Source organism: Emydura macquarii, unplaced genomic scaffold (genome assembly GCF_026122565.2).
Source record: "Emydura macquarii macquarii isolate MOO-44397 ecotype Brisbane River unplaced genomic scaffold, CSIRO-AGI_Emac_v2 contig_1451, whole genome shotgun sequence".
Classification (NCBI taxonomy): domain Eukaryota; kingdom Metazoa; phylum Chordata; order Testudines; family Chelidae; genus Emydura; species Emydura macquarii.
Window position 1 is genome coordinate 11,076,469 of NW_027131588.1, and position 13,257 is coordinate 11,089,725.

At 44.7% G+C, this 13,257-nt stretch overlaps 1 long non-coding RNA gene across 1 annotated transcript in view; it reads right to left on the reverse strand.

Annotated features, from left to right (window-relative positions):
• Positions 1-10,355, reverse strand: part of LOC137156545 (uncharacterized) — a 132,325-nt gene extending 121,970 nt beyond the window's left edge. The window contains exon 1 of the long non-coding RNA XR_010920792.1: positions 9,888-10,355. This is a non-coding gene — a long non-coding RNA (uncharacterized lncRNA). The remainder of the gene's footprint in view (positions 1-9,887) is intronic.
• Positions 10,356-13,257: the final 2,902 nt, after the last annotated feature.

Sequence of the window (13,257 nt, forward strand, 5' to 3'; positions counted from 1 at the left end):
CTTTTCCCATTAACTGAAAAATAGTTTTCATGTGGATTTTTTTTCCGAGTTATTCAGCAATCAGAGAGAGAGATTAATGTATATTCCATAGAGCTCTCTAGGCTGTATCTCAGGCAGGCATTCCTAACAAAAACTAGTCATTGAGTTCAGCAGAGGTACAAAACTACCCATTATCTTAGCTACCCCACTACACTGGCACCCATCACCATGGTATCAGATTTCTTGAAACTGATTTAGTCACACCTCTGTTACAAAATATCTACAGTAACTCAGAACTCAATAGCATAGGAAGATGCTTCCCCCACCCTCAGCAAGCATGTTTAACTCCATCAATGGCAATGGAAGGCATGCTTTTGCAGCAATGGGAATCTATACTCATTTTGCAATCTGCCAGTGTCATACAGCATATGGCTGTATAGGAGGAAGCATAATATCTACTGTTATTTTATGCATTGCTTTCCTAGTTCTGTCTTTGAAGACACAGCAGAATACTGAAAGGCCCGGCTTCACTTTAGCAATTTTTTTTTTTTTTTTTTTTTTTTTTTTTTGAGTGTGTGGAAAGATTGCTCTTGTGACATTCAGATGTCAAGTTTCCCATTCTGATATTTCATTCTTAGGCTGAAATATCTTTCAGGCTGCCTGAGATCTTATCTACCCAAATTAAAAAAAGTTCCCCTCCAAATGATGAAGAGATATGGCAGCCTTTCAAGCAATACATCAGGAAATGTCTCCCTTATGGTGAATTGAGAAGCAAGGAGGGGGAAGGCTGGGGGGAAGGGGCTCTGATCATTTCCACCACTTGCTCCCTCTTTCAGATGAGTGACAATCATCATATGGCCATTACTCCTTTGTCTTCTCCCCTCGAATTCGCTCTTCTTCACCTTCCTCTCTCACTCGGGGAGCAACAATTTATCCAAGGGATATAGATAAATCTAATTTACTAGCTTCAGTCTGAAACACTTCAATTTCACACACATTTGTGTGCATAACATTCCAGATTTGAAGCTAAAAGTGAAAAACAAAACAGTGGAAATGATATGGGTGCAGAATCTCCAGAGAGGACAGTTTTCTTATTGAGAATCATTCCCAATACGGAACAAGCATCACTAACACAGTGTTTATGTTTAATGTAAGCATGGGGGCTGGGATTGTCAAAGAAGCCTAAGGGAATTAGGCACTCAAATCCCATTAATTTCACTTTTCCCCCTTAGTCTCCTAAGGAAGTCCCAGATTTATGTTTTGATTTTCTGTTCCTATTAAATTTAGTGGCAGATGTGGATGCTCAGCATGTCTGAAAAATGAGACTACTAATAGCTGAATTTTTTTTTTTTTTTTTTTTTTTTGGCTAAAGGACATAGTTGGAAAATCCAAATAGATTAAGTGTTACTAATAATCTAGAGTTAGGCATCTTGGAAATGCTATGTGGTGTTGCTAATATTACTAATACTGATAAAATAATCAAAACAGATTGCATTTGAAATTAAAAAAAATTAAAATTAACAGGTGACCTTCTTACTCTTAGACCATCCAGAAATTTATTTTATTTGTAATTTATCATAGCTGCTTTAAATCCCTTTCATCTGGGTCCCAGACTGGTGATCTTGCAGTTCCCTGTACTTATTGGTTTCAGTCAGTGCAGGAACAGTTTATGTGATTATTTCTGCTGTGTCTCTTTCTGGTAAGAAAACCAGGAAGTGCATAGGCACATGGGGTTTTTTAGCACAGGTTTTTCATGCTGGGAGGGAGCAGGATCTTCAGTCCTTTTTAAAAATCCCCCTTTTGCTGATCTCCTAGTGCAAAAGGGAGAGACAGCTGCTTCAGACTGGCATTTTAGGACTCATCCCAGCATGGGGAAAGAGTTAGCTGTGGTAAATCCTAGCACAGCAAACATGCCCCCAGCTGCCCTGCATCCTTGGGTTTACGAGGCATGTAGGAGGAGGAGAGGATGTGGAGGCATCCCAGAGATGGGAAAGATCGGGTCTGGAATCCTGTATGGCCAGAGAGTCAGACTTCACTGAAGAGCTGCATGGCTCCTGGGATTGGTAATGTTATAGCAAGCCTTTTAACTCTAGATCAGTGTTTCTCAACCTGGGGTTTTAGAGGGGTCGCAAGTGCAGAGCTGGTATTGGGAGTGGCAAGAAAGGCAATTGCCTGGAGCCACAGGGGCGCCATGAAACTAAATTACATGCCTCAGTCCCGTGGGGGTGGGACTCAGGCTTCAGGGGTACAGTAGTTTGGAAAGGTTAAGAACCACTGCGTCTAGATCATCTATTCAAACATCTTCTGGTCAGCGGCCATCAGGCTGTCAGCTGTCCAGTGGTGGTTTCAGTCCCATTACAGTAAAATAGATGTCCACATTTAAAAAACAAAAAAAAAAACCCCTCACACATACACACTACAGTTTGTTGGCATCTTTCTTAACCATTTCAGCAGTTGATGGGAAAGCACTCTCCAGTCGACTCAATTAGTCCATGTCCCTGAAAGGCAGCATCAACAGGACAGCATCTCCCATTGACGCAGTGCTGTGTAAAATGCTGCAGTACATCAATGTAAGTATGTCAACGGGAGATACACAAGCTATTGTACACCAGCGCTGTGTCTTCTTTTGTAAGTTCACTACCCAGCAACACATTTCCAAGACCACAGGAGTTGTAAACATTTGAACCACCATAAGTACAGGCTGAAAGTATGAACCAAGGGCTGCAAACTCATTTCATATGGTATAACCTACCAGGGTGTAATCCCACTTTCTAAGCTTGCTCTGCCTTTAAAGCTTCCTTCTGTAATTTTACCTTTGTTTTTATTTTAATCAATGGTACAAAATATAAAAATATTTCCATTTAGTCACAACAGGAGATGTAGGTGTTAAACGGAACATTTGCAAATTAAAATAACTTTCCCTGGGTCCATAGAAGAAGGATCCTTTCCAGCCACCGCACAATACTTATCACTAGCCCGGCTGTTTTTATTTTGCTAACATCCTAGCATCTCAACCGCACTGTGCAATTTGGAGACTGTTCCACCAGAGTGAACCCACATGCCGGCAACTCAGTCTGTAGGACACTGCACCTGCCATGTAAGTGTCCCGCAAATGCAAACAACAGCGAGTCTGAGGCTGACTTCCTTCCCATCCCTCCCCGGAGTTTGAGGGCACCCGCAGAAGAACTGTGGCACTCTCTGGCATTGTCTTCACTAACAAAACAATGTGTTCCTACCTTGAATTAGATAACACAGAGTACCAAATGAGGTAAAATCCTCGTGAAGACAAGGCAGTCTGTAGCATTACCAGGTTGGGTTAAACCCAAGGCTCCCCTGTTTATCTCGATCTGCTAACACATGCAAGAGTTACAGGCTGCTTGATAGTCACTAGGATGTTACCACACGGTCACTAACTCGAGGAAAGAACACACCTTTCTCCCCACAGCGTGGGCGTACCGTTCTGAGTCACAATTCCTTCCTGAAGTGATGTAGTTATGTGCTGTCTTCCCACCCCTCATTCAGTGCTGTCTAAAAAGGCTCCATCTACTCTGAAGAGTTTACATTTATAAAGCATTCCAAGATCCTCAGATGTAAGCTCTCCATACATGCAAAGTATCCAAAATATTTAATGATCAGACACGTAGAATTTGAACTGAAATGACTCATAGGGGCCTACTCTCCCCTTTGATTAGATAAAATAAGCCTGCCTTCATTCTCAGACAACAGCCAATGCTAGGTCAGTTTTTAATGCGTTCTTTCCTTTTCTTTGCTCCTTTCTGGCTGATTGCCCCACCCTGCAGAACAGGTGACTCTCTCTCCACTTTGGCTTGTATGTTATTCTGGGGTGAGGAGGGGGAAGAGTCCAACTAGTAAAATTCAACTTTCTGTAACAAGCTCTTTTTTTTTTTTTTTTTTTTTGGGGGGGGGGGGGCACGGGACTGCAACAGATGTGAATCCACAGTTAGAATTACAGATGTGATCAAATTGAGTTAAAAAAAAAACAAAAACCACCCACCATGGCTCAAATGCATTCTCTCCCCTCCTTGGATACTGCATGGTTGCGTGTCTTTAGCTATACACAGCACTTGCCTGATGCTCCAGTACACACACAGGTCGAACGTACACAGAGGTACTATGATTATATAAAGAACTCTTGCATAACAGATTCAGTTCAAGAGTGAGCATGTAGATCTTGATGTACTCAGGAGACACAGTGTTTCAATTTGCAGCATGCAAAGTCCAATTGCTAAAGCACAATAATTAGGAGTGAATGAACTCCCCCCATCCTGAGATGTTAGGCGAGGGAGATGCTTTCCGGGAGCAGTGTCACTTGGGAAGCCAAACCAAAAGGAAAGGAGATTAGAGCAGCTACACACCACTGATGCTTGCATTACCCAATTTACACATGAGGGAGCTTGCGGCAATATTCCAGTGTACATAATCAGCAGTCACTGCTTCTTCAGTTCCTGGTAGAACTAGCATTGCGTTCAAACAAGAGGTGGAAAGACATTTTTCTAAATGAATTCTACAATAGGTGGAGTAAAAATCTCAGGCTTGTTGTTGTTGCTGAAAACATAGAAATAACTAAGATAGAGGCAATGCTCCAAATTGGCCTAGAGTGCATGCTGTTACGTATTGCTGTTTGACTAGTATTATGGTAGTGCTTAGGAGACCCCAGTTAGGATCAGGGCCTCTGCTTAGTAGAACAGAGTAAAAAAGCGTCCCTGCTGCAGTGATCTCAGTGTGCCTGAGATAAATTTGTAAGTTTCAAACATTGTGTGGATGACCAGGCAAAGAGCTAGATGCTAAACTCCTGGTAGTGATTGTGAAGACAGAGCATGCAAAGTGTTCTACAGCTGTGTACACATCAAGAGAGATTGCTAACAGCTTGGCTCTGTTCACTGCAACAGTTGAGGGGAGCTGAGTTCATTTCTCCATTACGGTTTCTTATTGCTTTCTGCTGTGGAAGGCAAAAGTAGAAAGCTGGTGTTTTTCCACTAGAGAGAGACAGTGCTAGAAGAGTTAAACTAAGAAACCCTGAATGTTTAATCTGCCAGAAACATATGAGAAGAGCAATCAAATCTGGGATAAGTAGCTCCGAATGAGGTATGCCTGATTGCTTTAGGCCATGCTGTTTGTCAGTCTTTTAAAATTCAAGTCATTACCAGATGCTGATCTGCTATAATATTGTGATATTTTATCTGATTACACTTATCTGATTGTGTCATATCTGCTATTTGCCTTCTCATTTTTCCATGTATATTAAATGCAGGTGGTTTTATTATTCCGAGAGCTAGAAAGTGTTGACTGCTCTGAATATAAATGGGGATATTATATCATTAACTGGCTCTGAAAGCAGAGCCATTCAGTGTGTAAATCACATGCAAGGTACCTAGTGGAGACACAATAAACCATAATGTCTTGAGAGAGAAAGCAATGAGGAAAGGATAAGGAGATAAAAATTTAAGGCATTGTTAAAGAAAGATAATCTTCATAATCCTATTTAGTTCTTTCAAACGACCAGTTGTTGATAATATAACCTTTATATTCAAAACTTTTTTTTTTTTTTTAAATTCATTAAACATCTCTTGGAGGTACCACCCTATGGAATGTTAAGATGAGATTGCATAAATACTAGGATCTCCAGCCCACCATATGCAAGCATCTGAGTTAGCAGAAGATTTCAAAAGGATGCTATCCAAAGACACCCTTTTACGCAACAGCTCTAGCTACCCTCCTCCCTCTCTGCAAATAAGGCTGTGTTTTAGATATGAAGATTCAGGGTTTCCTGGGAAAATACACCTTGCCGCTGGGGTGAAGCTGAAAGGCAGAGCGTGTTGTTAAGCAGTGGGGGATTCACCAGAAGGGGAAGCCATGTCCTGGGCCAGGGCATGCCATTGGTTGGTGTGCAGAACTCCTTGCCAGTTTCAATGGGAAGTTTTGATTCCAACCAATGAGAAAGATCTGTCCCTCTGGGAGGATGCACTAAAGTCTTATTCCTCTGGTTTCTTAACCCCTCTTGGTGTCATTCCCCCTACCCCGATCTGGCAGATTCAGACAAATGCCAATCCAATTTGCAATGATGCACACCTTGACCATTTTCACCCTGTGTATTCCAGCCACTGCCAGTTTACAGCAGGTCATAGTGGCCCCAGGAGTGACGGCAAACAGAGAGATTGCAGCAGCCACCATGATGGAGTTCCAAGAGAGTTAAAGCCCCGAAAGCAGAGGACAAGACCAGGTCAACCAGGAGATGCAATGCACCCTACGCAGCCTCTACTGGCAGGGCTTCTGTGGAGTACCAGTTATGAACTAAAGCTGCTTTCCCTAGATTAGCCCCCAAGGGAGGACCACGGTGGAACCACCCTCTGACCTCCTTCATGGAGGATTCTTTCTTGGAGCACTAGGGGCCAGACTAGCAGTAGGTTAGGCAAAGTGTACTTCCTAGCACCAGCTGGGGTGAATCCATCCCCGGACTTAGAAGAGTTCCAACTATCAGAACCTGGGCGACTTGTATTACTGCCTGCTGTTGAAGAGCACATTTGACCTCTCCACCTGGATATCTGCTCCTTTGACTAATTGAGCGAGCAGCTCTCCCTTTTAGTTCAACAGTAATTGTAGTCAAAGGTCACAAGTTCTTAGCTAAGTGCTTCAGTGACTGTGTGCCGTGAGCATATGACTGTGGTGCCTGCACATAGCTTCTCGGTGTAATAGTCCATGGCTGCCTGATTATGTGAAAAACAAAGTACAGGGGGAGGGAAAGGCTGTGTGTGCAGAAGGCAGCTGGGGGAAATCCTAAGAGACTCTATAATTAAAGCACAGCAGACTACAGCTTCTCTGGGGGAGAAAAAAAAAAAGAGCCAATTCATAAACCACAGGGGGACTCCGCAGAGACCATGAGGTTATAGAAAAAGTACTGGAAATAGGGGAAGCAGCCAAACCTATTCAAAATTAGTTTAAAGCTTGCAGGGAAAAGCAGAAGGGCAGCAAAATAAGCCAGGAGTTGTTAATGCTCAGTCTGTGTGTATGGTGCTGAAGGTCCCTCATTCACATCACAGGGCGCTCGACTGGAGACAGTGAAAATTATGGGATCAATTTAAAAAAAAACAAACAAACAAAAAACAAACTTAGATCATACATTTTGGGAGGCAGGGACCATTTTTTTGTTCTGTTCTGTACTGCACCTACCACAATGCAGAAGCTGTTACCCTTTGTAAAATTAAATAGCCATTGTAGCAGAGACTGCAACTCTCGTGTCCTCTCTCCTGCGTGTGTGTCCTAACCACCAGGACACTGAGTCATTCTCTGTCTCCACACCCGCTGGCCCATGCTTTAAGTATTTGTACAAAGTGGAACAGCTTCAACAGCAGAGAGTGAGAAAGACCCACCCTGGAGAACCCTGTAGTCTAGTGGTTAGGGCACTTACCTGCAGTGTGGGAGACCACATTCAAATCCCTGCACTGAATCAGGCAGAGGGGGGCTTTGAATTTGAGTCTCACAAATCTGGGTTGTGTTATTTAATCATGGGGTTATTAGGGGCCTGCACCATGGTACCTTCGCCAGTTTGTGAATGGCACCTAAGTCCTCTTGTGAATCTAGCCTGAAAAGTGTTTTTGGCTGAAGCTATTCCATGAATGTGCGTCAGATTCAGGACAATAGTTTCACCCAACCCAAAACTCCATTATTTTTTTTTGGTGAATAAACCATTTCTCAAAAAAAATTCTGCCCAGCTCTAGAGAATAGGCTCCAAGGAGAAGAGAAATGGATGCCAGATACTCCATTGACTTAAGTGGGCTTTGTATTAGACCTGTAGTTCTTCTGTCAATATATTGGCTTCTCTAAACATTATGATGTGCACTGAACAATTTATTTCCCCATTGAGTAAGTACACAATAGATTTTCCCCTCCTTGAGTCAATGAAGTTCTACCACAGAGCACAGACATCGAGGGAGCTCCCAAAACCACGTTTTTTAACCTGGTTGGAATTCATAGAAGTCAGAAAATAAAACATTCCCCTATACTCATAACCATAACTTTTTTGGTCAATAATTCAGGAGAATTTAACTTTATAGGGGGCTGGGCATGGAAAACATTTTCCTCCTTGATCAGCAGGGGCCACTCCTGACCAGGACAGCCACCCCAGCCCTTCCAGATGGAGTGCAATGCTGTTCTTCCCAGCAGGAACCTGCACAGCCTCTCTGCTGGGAGATCACCCTCACCGGGGGAGCATCCCTCACTCCCCCTAGCCCTTTCACTGTTCCCCTGGGTCCCGCCCTCCAGCATGGAGTTTTCAGTGGGTAAGCTCCTCCTTTGCTTCTCCATCTTCAGCCCACCCCAGTTTTTGCCTCTGGCTTGGCAGCCGAGGACGTTGCCTGCTGACATCTCTCTTCCCTTCAAGTGTCTCTAGCCTTGGCCCTCTGGCTTGGGGAGGACAGCCAGCCAACCCCTATTGCTGCTCTCCTGCCTTCAGCCTTCCCCCAAGAAATACCTTCTGCTTCCTTCTGGACCTTCCACAGTCCCCCTGGTCTCTGGCAGCTCTCACATGCCCTTTTCCTAGCTGACTCAGTCTGAGCTTTAAGGCGATCCTCCCTCACCAGGTCTCTCTCGTGAGCCCAGGTGCTCTCTTTTAAGCCCAGTTGGGAGGCAGCTAATGAAGCACCGGGTAACAGGAAGCAGGGTCAGTGCAAGAGCCAGTGTCACTCTGGGAAAGTGGGGCTGCTTCCAGGGAGGAGTAAAACCTTTCTAGCAAGCCAGCATCTCCGCTGCATTTCTACAGCAAAACCTGACTGATGGGGGGGAGGGTGTGTGTGTGTGTGTGTGGAGAGGCTAACAACTCAACTGTCCTGCTCAGTAGCACTAATGAATAATTGAGAAGGCTGCTACATTTCTCTAAAGGGCCAGATGGCCTGGTCAAATCAGCACCTGTACACTAGGGTGATTTACCCATTAGCAATGGGTAGCTAAACAGGCCGTTTCAATAAAAAATTATTTTTTTAGGCAACACTTGGCCAGCTCTTCAGCTGGTGTAAACAGACATAACTCTTGTTCAGTGGATCTGGCCCATTGTATTTAGGGTATATAAGCCTTCTTGCCATGACGACAGTATCACGTATGATATACTAGTCACTTCTGAATATTCAATTATAGCCAGGGACAACCCCACCTAATACTTGCAGGCCATTAACTTACTGCATAACTTACTGCACATACAACACAAAGAACTGATAGACTCCAAGTGCAGCACAAAACCCTGTGGTCTGAAGGGAACAAACTTCTGTCCCTACACTAAGATCTAAATACCTGAGGGGGAGGGGGGGAATCCCTCTCTCATAAACTGACTTGCAAACACATTCGAGACATACCAGTGCTCACCTCCATGAAGACATGATGAGTATGAGTAGAATGAGCCTAGGTGTCACACAAACTCTAGCTTTTTGGTTTATGGGCCCGATGCCTTAATTGCTACCATCCTTCCAATAGACTACGCTCCAACACTCTTGGAAAACCCCATCACTTAGCTCTCACCCAGAGCCAAATCCTGAGGTTGCTACCGAGGCAGAACTCCCTTTGGCTCCACCGGGAGCTCTGCCTCAGTAAAGGAGTGCAGTAGGAGACCCAATTGTGAGCACAAATATTTGCATTCTGCAAGAGGAACTTCAGAGTACATATTCTCCTCACCTTTTCTTAAGATGCTACTACTTAGAGCTGAGTAGGAAATAGGGCTGGATAGGCATCGGAGGATCTATCCAAGTGGCATACTATAAAGAACTTCATGGGGAACATGCAGAGCATCAGAAGGGCACTAAGAGCTTATCATTCACATTGTAAACACACCTTTCTTTGCTAACACATCTTTAAATCGTTACAAAAGGAGGGCATTTTTAAATATCATAGCAGAGTCCACTCACCACAAGGTTCTTCCTCCTGGTCAGGCATACAGAGCAGCGCATTTGCTGGCAACAGTCACACTGATGCTTCCTCTTCCCACAATTCAGCCCTCAGGCCAGATTACCACTTTAAATCCACCCCTTCCAGGGCCACAAATGTCCAAAGTAAGAGTCCCCAAAATATCTTTAAAACACAAATAAAAATCCTTCCCCCACCCCGGACTCTTCCTCAGCCTGTAGCCCCCCTGCTGGGCTCACAACCCTCAGCTCCTTCCTCAGGGCCAGTAGGGGAACCTGGTCCCCCCTCCTTCTGCTCTGGAATCTGGCCCAGAGCCCTATACCGAACAGCTAGGCCTGCTCCTAAGCTGTAGTTTTCTCTGGGCAGTTTCTCCATCTTTCCCCTGCTTTAGTCAGGGTCTCTCCCAGGCCTTCTTTCCTGGAGAGTTTTCCTCTCTGCTCTCAGCTTTTTCTATGGTTTGTCACTTCCTCTCTTTTCCCCAGTAGGGCTTTACCACCACTCAATCAAGAAGCAGCCGCAGCCGCCGCCGCCACTCCCTCACTCTACTGCAGCCACCTTCTGCTCTTGAAGGGGAATGGCCTGATTCCCTCACAAGTGGGGCTCATTCAGTAATCAGGTTGGCTTAGCCAGGTTCTCCAGTGCAGGGGGCAAGTTACCTTGCTACAATGCTCTTTACTGTCAGCTTTTCTCTCAGCTTGGACAACAAAAGTCCGTTTTCTTTTGTTCACAGTCAGCTTCACTTCTAGGTGCTAGGAGCTGCCCACCCTATGGAGGCTTCAACCACTGCAGGGGAAGATCTATTAGTTTTAAAGGCAAAGGTTTTCACTGGAATTTAATCCCTCCCTCCAAAACATTTCTGTTGGCTTTAGATTTTCTAAAAGTGTGTTCTTCTCGAACTGAAATTTCAGACTGAGCTTAACTTGGCAGGGTGGCATTAGAGAATATTATACAGTCAAAAGCAAAGCACTGCTAAATATACAATCATCATCATCGTCAGGGGGACTGATCAGCTATAACCATCACCTAACCCAGGAGCCCATTTGCTCACAGAACTAATTTTCGAGAAAGCTTTTGATTTAAAACAAAAAAAAAAAAATGAAAAATGGTTTTTGAATAAAAAAGGTTGCCCCACTATAATTGTTACCAGTACAGCATTTGTCTTGTATTTGTAACCACACAAGCCTTTCTGTTGTCCGAGCTCCTGCCTTCGCCATAGGATGCCATAGGCTATGTCTTGCGGCAATTAAAAACCCGTGGGGTTCAAGCTCAGGCCTCCTTAGGGGCTGCAGTGTGGATGTTTGAGCTCAGCCTGGAGCCCGGGCCCTAGCCCCCTGCCAGGTGGGAGGATCCCAGAGCTCAGGCCGCAGCCCCGAGCCCAAACATCAACATCGCAATTAAACAGCCCAAGCCCCGCGAGCCCAAGTCAGCTGGCACAGGCCAGCCCCGGGTATCTAACTGCAGTGTAGACACACCCATGCAGCCTGATTCACCATTATGTTACATTAGTTTCATGCTATTAGCGCCTTTGAAACTAATGGTGGCAGTCTGGCATGGACCAAGTGTTAACAGAGAGGAATAGCAGGCCCCGGGCACTAGAACGGGCTGTATCCCATCTGCAAGGGAAGGAGGAAGAAAGGGAGAGCGTAAGGGGAACTCCTGTGCAGTTGTGGGAGGGTTTGTTTTGCTTCCCCAAAAGCACTAGAATAGTCCCGAGAACTGGCTGTGCTGTCCGAGCCCAGAGAGAGCAGCTAACTGCAAAGAGAAAGACCATGAGGGCAGCTCAGGGGAGCAAGTAACGCCATTAAGAGGAGTCTCCGCAGAGAAATCAGGCTGCAAGCCAAAAACAGAGCCGCTGCTGCAAGGAGTCCCTCCCAGGCATGTCGAAACGGAGAGAGCCGCCTCCACAGGAACAGCGAGAGAGGAAGAACCAAGCTGTCTTAAAAGGTAAAAAAGCAACAGAGGAAGGACCTACGCGACACTTGGCTATGTCTACGCTAGGGACTTCTGCCAGCATAGCCATGCTGGTCAGGAACATGATCCCCGACTGACATAGCTGTGCCAGCAGAAGACCCTAGCAAAGACACACGAGAGTTAACCGCTCATTGTCTAATTTATAGTAACTGCACTGCATAAGCATCATTCAAGTACTCCACTAGTCATCCAAATCGGGTTTCATTATCTTTAGTAGAAGAATTGGCTTTTTCTGGGACTATCCTCTCCCCATCAGAATTCAAGACGGATTGACTGGATTCCCACTGCAAATTTACATGTGACCACTGCAGTAAAGTGATCAGGATAAAGTTAACTGGTTATGCAGGGTATGCTCTACTCCTCCCTTAATTCCTGTTTAATCAGTGGGAGTCCTTCTCTTCCACTTCCACCCCCCCAGGGTGCAGTTATGTAAATCAATAAGGCCCAATCAATAAGGATCCTTTGTGGATCTGGGCCTAAGTTCCCAGCCTGCAATCCTCTGAATAGACTTATTTTTGCTGCATTGAGTTGTCCGGTTACAAAAGCCAGGGTAATTGTCAGGTAGATGACCATCTTGTATTTAAGTATATAGAGGAGACAGACTGGACTGAAAAGGAGATACAATCTTATAACCTTATTAATATGACCTTCTACTTGTAACAAAGCTGGTGTTTGACTGGGTTTTTCCAAAACATCGGTGAACCTCAGCTACATACTCCAGCACTCAGATACTACAGTGACGGGGACCAGATAAGTATCTAGACAGGCAAAACCGCCTGAGACTTGGCACCAATGGCAAGTCATATTCCCTTCATCTTTATAAGCAGCAATGTTTTGTTGTGTATCGAATGGTTCCCCAACTGTGATCTGTGGACCAACGGGAAACAAAGAGCACAGGTTAGTTAATATTATATTCCCATGTAAGACATTGCCACAGTTGAATTAGAAATGTTAAAATGGTGAATGGTTGGGGAGAAGTTTTGACAATGGCAACCAGGAGGGTAAGGGATCCACCAAGTCAGTCTTTAATACAATGTAGTCCCTGGTATAAAAAAGCTGGAGACAGACTTTTAGCCCTTTTAAAATCTCCATCATGATAGTGATGTGGGCACTAAATACATAAACAAGTTGTACTATGTTCAGAAGGGACTTTAAGTTTAGATACCTTGAGTTCAGTTGCATAATTCAAAGCGATGTCAGTGAGAAGTGATATCACGTCATCTCCGTATTGAAGGAAGCCTTGTGCAAAAGAGTGTCTTGTGTCATGCTTTGCAGGCTTGCACTCCTTTTGGTCTCTTGTGATGATGAGTTCCACAACAGCAGGCCTGCAGCTGTCCCAGTTTATCCTTGATGGTAGGGTGGTCTCTCAACTAGCCAGGCTCTGACCTATCTAAAATGCTT